Source organism: Carya illinoinensis, chromosome 5 (assembly GCF_018687715.1).
Source record: "Carya illinoinensis cultivar Pawnee chromosome 5, C.illinoinensisPawnee_v1, whole genome shotgun sequence".
Classification (NCBI taxonomy): domain Eukaryota; kingdom Viridiplantae; phylum Streptophyta; class Magnoliopsida; order Fagales; family Juglandaceae; genus Carya; species Carya illinoinensis.
Genome location: NC_056756.1, coordinates 22,230,509 through 22,242,980, shown reverse-complemented (window position 1 = coordinate 22,242,980; position 12,472 = coordinate 22,230,509). Strand labels below are relative to the sequence as shown.

The window sequence follows — 12,472 nt, the reverse complement described above, 5'->3', positions numbered from 1 at the left end:
GCAGCTCTGGGTATCAGAATGGAGAAGACCATTCCTGGGACACCACAGCAAAATGGAGTTGTTGAGCGTATGAACAGGACTATTAATGAGCGTGCTAGAAGCATGAGGTTGCACGCTGGACTACCACCCACTTTCTGGGCAGATGCAGTCAGCACTGCCGTTTATTTGATAAACAGAGGGCCATCAGTTCCACTGGATTGTGGATTGCCTGAGGAGGTTTGGAGCGGGAAAGAGGTTAAGTTTTCTCACCTTAAAACCTTTGGTTGTCTTTCTTATGTGCTTGTTGATTCTGATGCTCGTAGTAAGCTTGAGGCTAAGTCAAAGAAATGCTATTTCATTGGCTATGGAGACGAGGCATTTGGCTATCGTTTCTGGGATGATCAGGGTCGGAAAATCATAAGAAGCAGGAATGTGATTTTCAATGAGAAAATGATGTACAAGGATAAGTCGAGTACAGTTCCTGCAGCAGCTCCTCAAGAGTCCGAGTTTGTAGGATTGGATGACCTACCAGAGGTCACAGTGCAGTGTAGAGATGTGAGTGACGAGGAGAGTGGGTCCAGTACACCCATTCCTATTATTCCGCAGGCAGTTTCAGAACCGTCTACTCCTACAGTTGCAGTTCGCAGGTCAGTTAGGACTATACGTCCTCCACAGCGTTTCTCACCTACTTTGAATTACATTCTGTTGACAGATGGTGGAGAACCGCAGAGTTATGAAGAAACCTTGCAAGATGAGAATTCTAGCAAGTGGGAGCTGGCCATGAAAGACGAGATGGATTCCTTGCTAGGGAATCAGACCTGGGAGTTGACAGAACTTCCATCAGGGAAGAAGGCATTACACAACAAGTGGGTGTACCGAGTGAAAACTGAGCATGACGGTAGTAAGAGGTACAAGGCTAGACTTGTTGTAAAAGGCTTTCAGCAAAAGCAGGGTATTGACTACTCTGAGATCTTTTCTCCTGTGGTAAAGATCACAACTATCAGGATGGTACTGGCTATGGTTGCCACTGAAGATCTATTTCTTGAGCAGTTAGATGTGAAGACAGCTTTTCTTCATGGAGACCTTGAAGAAGACATCTACATGCACCAGCCTGAGGGGTTTGTGGTACAGGGAAAGGAAGGTTCAGTTTGCAGACTGAAGAAGAGCTTGTATGGCCTGAAGCAAGCTCCTAGACAGTGGTACAAGAAATTTGACAACTTTATGCACAGTGCAGGGTATATTAGATGTCAGGCAGATCACTGTTGCTATGTCAGGCATTTTGACAATTCTTACATTATTTTGCTGTTGTATGTGGATGACATGCTTATTGCAGGGGTTAGTATTGATGAGATCAATAATCTGAAAAAGCAGATGTCAGAGCACTTTGCAATGAAGGATTTGGGAGTTGCAAAGCAAATCCTTGGCATGAGAATTGTCAGAGACAGAGTCAGAGGTACGTTGAGACTCTCACAGGCTGAGTATGTGAAAAAGGTACTCAGCAGGTTCAACATGGACAAGGCCAAACCAGTTGGCACACCCTTGGGAAGTCACTTCAGACTCAGCAAGAATCAGTCACCAGAGTCAGAGGAGGAACGAGATTACATGAGTAAGGTTCCTTATGCCACAGCCATTGGTTCACTTATGTATGCTATGGTTTGCACAAGACCGGATATTGCCCATGCAGTGGGAGTTGTGAGTAGATACATGAGTAACCCAGGAAAGCAGCATTGGGAAGCAGTGAAGTGGATTTTGAGGTACCTAAAGGGTTCCTCAGAAACCTGTTTATGTTTCTTTGGAGAGAGCTTGGAGGTGCAGGGCTATGTTGATGCTGATTTAGCTGGAGATATTGACAGCAGAAAGAGTACCACGGGCTTTGTTTATACACTTGGTGGTACTGCAGTGTCATGGGGTTCTAATTTACAGAAAACAGTTTCTTTGTCTACAACAGAAGCTGAGTATATTGCAGTGTCAGAGGCTGCAAAGGAGATGGTATGGCTACAAGGCTTCTTGGAAGAATTGGGTAAGAAGAATCAGAAAGGCACTCTCTACAGTGACAGTCAGAGTGCCATATTCCTTGCCAAGAATCCAGCATTCCATTCCAGGACCAAGCACATTCAGATCAGGTATCACTTCATACGGTCATTGTTAGATGACGGACAGTTGTTACTTGAGAAGATATGTGGAAGCAAGAACCCTGCTGATATGTTGACAAAGGGTGTTACGCTTGAGAAACTGAAGTTGTGCGCAACTTCAGTTGGTCTTCTAGAATGAAGACAGGAGCAGTGAGTTGCAGAGGTGGAGGATATCATGTTTGAGGAAGACGGCGATACAGCGAGTGTACCAGTCTCCAAGTGGGAGAATTGTTGAGTACTGTGGAGTCTGGTCCACACCGCTCGAGCGGAGTCATTGGCCGCTCGAGCGAAATCAGGCAGAGTCGAACGCTCGATGTCAGCTCGACAGTGAGCTCGAGCAGGAGGAGTTCGCTCGAGCGGAGGCATTGGCCCCTCGAGCGAAATCAGGCAGAGTCAAACGCTCGACGTCAGCTCGACAGTGAGCTCGAGCGGGATGCGGAAGGGAAGTTCGCTCGATGCGCGCTCGACACGCCACTCGAGCGAACATGCGTTTTAGGGATTCCGCCGTTTGAACTATATATATGATTTTTGCCTCTTTTGTCTGTAATAGAGCAGCTACGAAAACACTTTGGATGAACAGTGTTGTGACCCATCTTGTAGTGTGATTCCTCAATAATAAAATCCTCTGCAGCTCCCGTGGACGTAGGCAATTTGCCGAACCACGTACATCTTGTGTCGTGTGTGATTGCGTGTGTGATCGTTTTTTTTCTCATTCGGTGTTATTTTCAATTCATTGTCATCGTTTTTCACAACAATTGGTATCAAGAGCCAAGGTTCGGGTTTGAGGAGAAACGATGGCTGGAGATGAATTGAAGGTATCGGGGATCGAGAAGTTTGATGGCACGGATTTTGGATACTGGAGGATGCAGATAGAGGACTACCTCTATGGGAAGAAACTTCATCTTCCACTATTGGGGCAGCAACCGGAAAAGATGGATGATGCTAGTTGGAATCTGTTGGATCGACAGGTTCTGGGGGTTATTCGATTAACCCTGTCGAGATCCGTTGCACACAACGTCATCAAGGAGAAGACGACGGCGGATCTCATGGCGGCTTTGTCAGGTATGTATGAAAAGCCGTCAGCGAATAACAAGGTACATCTGATGAAAAGGTTATTCAATTTGAAAATGGCAGATAGTACGTCTGTTGCACAACATCTGAATGATTTTAATACTATCACAAATCAATTGTCGTCTGTTGAAATTGAATTTGATGATGAGATACGTGCACTGATATTATTGGCTTCATTGTCAAATAGTTGGGAAGCCATGAGAATGGCTGTTAGTAATTCTGCTGGTAAAAATAAACTGAAATATGATGATATTCGTGATTTGATTTTGGCTGAGGAGGTGCGCAGGAAAGATTCAGGCGAGACCTCGGGTTTGAGTTCAGCCCTAAATGTTGACTCTCGAGGGAGATCACATGACAGGAATTCAAACAGAGGAAGATCAAAATCAAAGTACAGGGGCAAGAGCAAGTCGAGGCCTGGTCAGCAGGCAACTTGCTGGAATTGTGGCAAAGCTGGCCACATAAAGAAAAACTGCAAAAACCCCAAGAAGACGGAGAATGATAGTGCTAATGTGGTAACTGAAGAAGTACAGGATGCACTATTGCTTGCAGTTCATAGTCCAGTTGATGACTGGATACTGGATTCAGGGGCTTCCTTCCATACATCTTCCCACCGGGAACTAATGAGGAATTATGTTGCAGGTGACTTTGGGAAGGTATATTTGGCTGATGGTGAGGCTCTGAACGTAGTGGGGATGGGAGACATTGACATTGCACTCCCTGGCAAGAACAAATGGACCTTGCAAAAGGTCAGGCACATTCCTGAGTTGAAGAAGAACCTCATTTCTATTGGGCAGCTTGATGAGTGTGGTCATTCAGTGGTGTTCTCAGATAGCACCTGGAAGGTCACAAAAGGGGCATTGGTATTAGCTCGGGGTAAGAAAACTGGTACACTTTATATGACTACTGGTTTAATTGACACTATTGCTACTACCGTTGCAGAGAGCACAGCAGATTTGTGGCATTGTAGGCTTGGCCATATGAGTCAGAAGGGTATGACGGAACTTCTGTCTAGAGGCAAGCTACCAGAACTGAAGACAGTTGATCTCGGTATGTGTGAGAGTTGTGTTATGGGGAAACAAAAGAAGGTCAGCTTCTTGAAAAGTGGCAGGACGCCAAAGACAGGAAGACTTGATCTTGTGCACACAGATGTGTGGGGTCCTTCTCCAGTTGCATCTCTTGGAGGTTCTCGCTACTATGTTACGGTCATTGATGACCATAGTAGGAAGGTATGGATTTATTTTTTGAAACATAAATCTGAAGTATTTAATGTTTTCAAAATTTGGAAAGCCATGGTTGAGACAGAGACAGGCTTGAAACTGAAGTGTTTGAGGTCTGACAATGGTGGTGAGTATGTTGATGGCGGGTTCAAGGAGTATTGTGCAGCTCTGGGTATCAGAATGGAGAAGACCATTCCTGGGACACCACAGCAAAATGGAGTTGTTGAGCGTATGAACAGGACTATTAATGAGCGTGCTAGAAGCATGAGGTTGCACGCTGGACTACCACCCACTTTCTGGGCAGATGCAGTCAGCACTGCCGTTTATTTGATAAACAGAGGGCCATCAGTTCCACTGGATTGTGGATTGCCTGAGGAGGTTTGGAGCGGGAAAGAGGTTAAGTTTTCTCACCTTAAAACCTTTGGTTGTCTTTCTTATGTGCTTGTTGATTCTGATGCTCGTAGTAAGCTTGAGGCTAAGTCAAAGAAATGCTATTTCATTGGCTATGGAGACGAGGCATTTGGCTATCGTTTCTGGGATGATCAGGGTCGGAAAATCATAAGAAGCAGGAATGTGATTTTCAATGAGAAAATGATGTACAAGGATAAGTCGAGTACAGTTCCTGCAGCAGCTCCTCAAGAGTCCGAGTTTGTAGGATTGGATGACCTACCAGAGGTCACAGTGCAGTGTAGAGATGTGAGTGACGAGGAGAGTGGGTCCAGTACACCCATTCCTATTATTCCGCAGGCAGTTTCAGAACCGTCTACTCCTACAGTTGCAGTTCGCAGGTCAGTTAGGACTATACGTCCTCCACAGCGTTTCTCACCTACTTTGAATTACATTCTGTTGACAGATGGTGGAGAACCGCAGAGTTATGAAGAAACCTTGCAAGATGAGAATTCTAGCAAGTGGGAGCTGGCCATGAAAGACGAGATGGATTCCTTGCTAGGGAATCAGACCTGGGAGTTGACAGAACTTCCATCAGGGAAGAAGGCATTACACAACAAGTGGGTGTACCGAGTGAAAACTGAGCATGACGGCAGTAAGAGGTACAAGGCTAGACTTGTTGTAAAAGGCTTTCAGCAAAAGCAGGGTATTGACTACTCTGAGATCTTTTCTCCTGTGGTAAAGATCACAACTATCAGGATGGTACTGGCTATGGTTGCCACTGAAGATCTATTTCTTGAGCAGTTAGATGTGAAGACAGCTTTTCTTCATGGAGACCTTGAAGAAGACATCTACATGCACCAGCCTGAGGGGTTTGTGGTACAGGGAAAGGAAGGTTCAGTTTGCAGACTGAAGAAGAGCTTGTATGGCCTGAAGCAAGCTCCTAGACAGTGGTACAAGAAATTTGACAACTTTATGCACAGTGCAGGGTATATTAGATGTCAGGCAGATCACTGTTGCTATGTCAGGCATTTTGACAATTCTTACATTATTTTGCTGTTGTATGTGGATGACATGCTTATTGCAGGGGTTAGTATTGATGAGATCAATAATCTGAAAAAGCAGATGTCAGAGCACTTTGCAATGAAGGATTTGGGAGTTGCAAAGCAAATCCTTGGCATGAGAATTGTCAGAGACAGAGTCAGAGGTACGTTGAGACTCTCACAGGCTGAGTATGTGAAAAAGGTACTCAGCAGGTTCAACATGGACAAGGCCAAACCAGTTGGCACACCCTTGGGAAGTCACTTCAGACTCAGCAAGAATCAGTCACCAGAGTCAGAGGAGGAACGAGATTACATGAGTAAGGTTCCTTATGCCACAGCCATTGGTTCACTTATGTATGCTATGGTTTGCACAAGACCGGATATTGCCCATGCAGTGGGAGTTGTGAGTAGATACATGAGTAACCCAGGAAAGCAGCATTGGGAAGCAGTGAAGTGGATTTTGAGGTACCTAAAGGGTTCCTCAGAAACCTGTTTATGTTTCTTTGGAGAGAGCTTGGAGGTGCAGGGCTATGTTGATGCTGATTTAGCTGGAGATATTGACAGCAGAAAGAGTACCACGGGCTTTGTTTATACACTTGGTGGTACTGCAGTGTCATGGGGTTCTAATTTACAGAAAACAGTTTCTTTGTCTACAACAGAAGCTGAGTATATTGCAGTGTCAGAGGCTGCAAAGGAGATGGTATGGCTACAAGGCTTCTTGGAAGAATTGGGTAAGAAGAATCAGAAAGGCACTCTCTACAGTGACAGTCAGAGTGCCATATTCCTTGCCAAGAATCCAGCATTCCATTCCAGGACCAAGCACATTCAGATCAGGTATCACTTCATACGGTCATTGTTAGATGACGGACAGTTGTTACTTGAGAAGATATGTGGAAGCAAGAACCCTGCTGATATGTTGACAAAGGGTGTTACGCTTGAGAAACTGAAGTTGTGCGCAACTTCAGTTGGTCTTCTAGAATGAAGACAGGAGCAGTGAGTTGCAGAGGTGGAGGATATCATGTTTGAGGAAGACGGCGATACAGCGAGTGTACCAGTCTCCAAGTGGGAGAATTGTTGAGTACTGTGGAGTCTGGTCCACACCGCTCGAGCGGAGTCATTGGCCGCTCGAGCGAAATCAGGCAGAGTCGAACGCTCGATGTCAGCTCGACAGTGAGCTCGAGCAGGAGGAGTTCGCTCGAGCGGAGGCATTGGCCCCTCGAGCGAAATCAGGTAGAGTCAAACGCTCGACGTCAGCTCGACAGTGAGCTCGAGCGGGATGCGGAAGGGAAGTTCGCTCGATGCGCGCTCGACACGCCACTCGAGCGAACATGCGTTTTAGGGATTCCGCCGTTTGAACTATATATATGATTTTTGCCTCTTTTGTCTGTAATAGAGCAGCTACGAAAACACTTTGGATGAACTGTGTTGTGACCCATCTTGTAGTGTGATTCCTCAATAATAAAATCCTCTGCAGCTCCCGTGGACGTAGGCAATTTGCCGAACCACGTACATCTTGTGTCGTGTGTGATTGCGTGTGTGATCGTTTTTTTTCTCATTCGGTGTTATTTTCAATTCATTGTCATCGTTTTTCACAACAGTAATTACATAGAGAACTCTCCAATTCCTATCAGGTATATTGATTCCAATTCCTATCAGGTATATTGATGTTTTCCATACTACAGAAATTTCACCAATATGATGTGCAAATAGGAAGACCACCGAAAACAGATTAAGTGAAGCATACCAACCATCTACGCAACATATAACTTCATAATAGAAATATATATCCTCAAAGCTAAATAAAACATAAGTTTCGTTCACAAACATATAAATGACTGAGGAGGCACTCACCGTGACAAGGTTGTTAGAGTAGCCAAGATATCTTTGGACAGAAGTGCCTTCACAAACCACATGACTGGCATTGCAACCAGCAAACCATTTTTCTACAACTTTGGCACCTTCTCTGGTGGCAGCCTCAACAACCTACCAAAGATATCAATCATCTCAGGAGTTGCTCGAGGTACCTATAGAGATGCTTACTCGACAGAAGCAGGGTGTCCCCCCAACCCCCCCCCCCCCCCACCCAAAACAACACTTAATAACAGATTGACAGCTGGCTTCAAATTCTCTAAACTCCAAACAAAACACACTATTTCCCACTAAACATTCAAGTTTACCTTATTACGCAGTTCAGCTGAAATGTCTGGATCAACATACATGAAATGACCAGAAAGAGAAGAGTCCACACTTGTGCTAAACTCTCTTCCCGATAACCATAGATGTGATTCTTCTATCTTGTTAGATTGCGTGGCAACGTGAGCACCAACAGGAAGACAGGAATTTTCAGAGCTAGCAAACCCAGCAAGCCGACTTAATTCATCCAAGAGCATACCATTTTCTTCAACACTCTTAACACTGTAGAGTGATTCACTCAGTCTCACTGCATCATACAAAACAAGCTAATTTTCTTTTTTGATAGGTGACAAAGCAACAAATTAAATATAAAGTACCGAATAAGATCATATGTCAATTGGCTTATATTTCTTAGACCAATACTTGCGCATGGAATGATTTAGGTTAAAAAATCCTTATGATACAAGATCTAGACCTCAAAATACAGAAAGAGAGAACATCATTTAACCTACATACAACCCAAACTTAACCAGATATTGTTTGTTGATAAGAGGTTCTTAATCCCCAATCATCACAAAAGTGCTAAAACTTCAGAAGAAACCACTCACTAGTATGTGAATGGTTTAAGAAACTTTACCATCTATTTTTTGAACAGCCATTTTTCCCATCCAGATTACATTCGGCGTGAAAGTAGAACACCAAATGTCACACACTGATGTCATACCCAAGCGCCTGGGGTTTTGAGTATATGAAACTAGGGGGTTCATCTTCATATGGTTGAATAATTTCAAAATAAGTTCTAAAATAACGTTTTTCAAGTTTTCATTTAAGTTGGCCTTATGATTGATGTGCAATTGTACCAGAGATAGGGGGGTGGGAGCAAGCCATCTTGTTTGGTCCATATCCTAGATGGGCTGCAGGCACGTAACTGAGATCCTTGAGATTGTCAGCCCTTAAATAAGTGGTGTAAATGTGGGTTGGCCACTTGAGAGATTAAAAGGAAAATGTTGTTATATGCATGAATGTCCTCTAAAAATGTGTGAATGTCAATTAAAAATTAAAATCAATTTTACCCTACTTGATATGTAATGTATCTATTTACTGTATTTGAATCTCTTAGCATTTGGTTTGTCACAACAAAATGACATTGAAAGTGTTTACTAAGTTTTCAGGTAATGTCATTCTCTACAATTATCACTAAGTTCTAATATAAATTTCTATTCATGCTTTGAGGTATTTTTGGATCTTTATAACCTGGTGCAATAAAATTTTATGAAAGTGAAATTCCCAACCCTATAAAAGGGCATGTTATATACGTTATTTAAGTTTATTGATAAAGTTTACTTAGTCGTTTATTTACCGATTTTTTGAATTATGATATCTAACATTGTATCCTTGACAGAAAGGGATTATAATACTAAATGCCAATAAGACTTCAAAAATGATCCAACTGATAGGTAGCAGATATTTTTTTTTATAATTAATAAGATAAATTTATTCCAAGTAAATAGGCATAGCCCAAATACACAGGATATATACAAATGAGAACACCTACTTACTAGCTAAAACAGAAAATAACTAAGACAGAACAGTACAATCATTCCCATTCCTTACAAGATTCTTCACCCAATATAGTACTAAGAAAAAACTCCCCGAGTTCCCCTATAGAATGTGCCCAGTTATCAAAGCATCTCCCATTCCTCTCTAGCCATAAACACCAAAGTAAGCACAGGGGAATCATCTTCAGCACTGCAGTCCTATTACTTCTCCCCCCGATACCTTGCTAGCAAGCAAAGAAATCCACCACATGCCTAGGCATCACCCATGAAATGCCAATCCTTGCAAAAGTCTCATTCCACAATGAAGTCGCCACATCACAATGAAGAAAAAGATGGTCAATAAATTCACCATCCTTTTTACATATAAAACACCATTCAGCCATCTAAAAACCTCTCTTCCTCAAATTGTCTGTAGTTAATATTTTCCCTAGGGACACCAGACAGCAGAAAAAGGCAACCTTACTAGGCACCTTGGCTCCAAATACTTTTCCAGGGGTAGTCTCTGACCGCATGACTGGTTAACACCTTATAATAAGAGCTCACTGAAAATCTTAGATCAACTGTATGCACCCACAGCAGATTGTCCTCCCTGTTCAGATCAAGTTTCATCTCATATAATCTTCCTAAGAAGTCAGAAACTTCCCCTACTTCCCAATCCTGCACATCTCTAATAAATTCCACAGTCCAGCAAATCAAATTATTAGAAAAGTGATAAGAATCAGCCACTGCAGCCCCTTTATCTTTAACAATCCTGAAAAGGTTAGGAAAGACAACCTTAAGAGGAGAGTCCCCACACCAGATGTTGTGCCAAAAATCTTTGCCCCATTTCCCACCTTGAATATGGAATTCTTGACAAAGTCCCCCCATCCCAGCCGAATAGACTTCCATAGACCCACTCCTAATGTCCCACGAACTTCACTCGTACACCAACTCCCTCACATCCTCCCATATTTAACATCCACAAAATTTCTCCAAAATGCATTGCTCTCGTTAAGGTATTTCCAAAGCCATTTCCCAAGTAGAGCTTTATTGAAAAGTCTTAAATTTCTCACTCCCAACCCTCCATAAGAAACCAAGGGACTAACCTTTTTCCAACTCACCAAATGAAACTTTCTCTCCTCCCCATACCATCCCACAGAAAGTTCCTATAAATCCTCTCAACAGCCCCCCACTGGTCAAGGAAAGAGAGAGAGGAAATATGTAGGGAGATTAGTCAAAGTGCTCTCGATCAAGGTAACTCTTCCACCTTTAGACAAACATAATTTTTTCCAGCCTGCTATTCTCCTCCTAATCTTCTCAATCACCCCATCCCAAATAGAAACTGATTTATGAGAGGCACCCAAAGGTAGTCCAAGGTATCTCATAGGTAACGCAGCTTTCTTACATCCCAAAATATTGGCCAGATCCAAAATATTCCTCATTGTACCCACTGGAACAATTTCAGACTTGGAAAGATTAGCTGGTTTGGGTGGTGAGAATACTTCACTACTATTCATTATTTTATCATTACTTTTCACCTATGTTTTACTATTTTGTACTACTATGCACTACTATTCAATACTTTTCACTACTATTCATAGAGTATCTGAGATAATCTCACTACCCAAACACAAACTAAATCTCAAACCAGAAACAGCTTCGAAGCATAACAGTAATGCTCTCAAAACACGAAGGTGATCTTGATAGTTATCACATAAAATCAAAGTGTTGTCTGCGAAAAGCAAAAGTGATACTGAAATACTATCCCGTGTCTAATTACCCACCACAAATCCTGACAGAAAACTTCCTTCGACAGCCGCCTCAAGCATACCACTCAATGGATCTATCACTATTACAAATAGGAAAGGAAATAAGGGGTCTCCTTGCCTCAAATCCCGAGAGCTATTAAAAAAACCAACCGGATTGCCATTTACTAATATCGAAGATCTGGCCGTCAAAATACGTGTGTTTGGGTGTTGAGAATACCTCAACACTTCTCAATATACTCCACTACCATTCATTACTTTATTATTACTTTTCACCTACTTTTTACTGCTATTCATTACTTTTTACTACTATTCACTATTCTATTATTACTTTGTATCTATTTTTTCACTACTATTCACAACATACCTCAACACTTCTCAATACCCAAACCCAACTTTAATCCATGAACACCACTTCTCACCAAAACCAAATCTCCCAAGTATAGAAGAAAATCCCAATTGACATGGTCAAAAGCCTTTTCCATATCCAATTTAACTAAAACTCCAGATTTACCCATTCTTATTATACTTTCCAAGCATTTATTTGCAATTAGAACCGAATCAAGAATTTGTCTTCCCCTCACAAATGCATTCTGAAACTTTGAAATAATCTTGCCCATAACCACACTAATATGATTTACCAACACTTCCGCAATAATTTTATACACCCCATTTACCAAACTTATAGGGCAAAAATCTTTGATCTCCATTGCATCTGCCTTTTAAGGAATGAGACGATTTGCTAACACTTTCACAATAATTTTATACGCCCCGTTTATGAAACTAATAGGGCGAAAATCTTTGATCTCCATTGCACCTGCCTTTTAGGAATGAGAGAAATGAATGTAGTAGTATTAAGACTCTTCTCAAATTTTAGGAATGAATGGAATTCACCAAGAACTTTCATAATGTCATCCTTCACTATGTCTCAACATGCTTGGAAAAATGCAATGGAAAAACCATCCGGGGCCGGTGCCTTGTCCTTCGCCATACCTTTAACCACATCAAGAACTTCTTCTTCCTCAAAAGTTCACTCCAACCAATCTGCACTCATTTGCTCAATGGGCTCAAACACCAGCCCATCTAACTTTGGTCTCCATGAATATACTTCCGTAAAAGGCTTCTCATAATAGCTCACAATGTGGTCTTCAATTCCATCTTCCACGTCGCCAATTCCATCTTCCATACTCCCTCAATGTCGGGTAG

At 42.4% G+C, this 12,472-nt stretch overlaps 1 pseudogene; it reads right to left on the bottom strand.

Moving 5' to 3' along the window:
- The window catches only part of LOC122312006, a 35,888-nt pseudogene that overhangs the window by 14,950 nt on the left and 8,466 nt on the right, over positions 1-12,472 (bottom strand).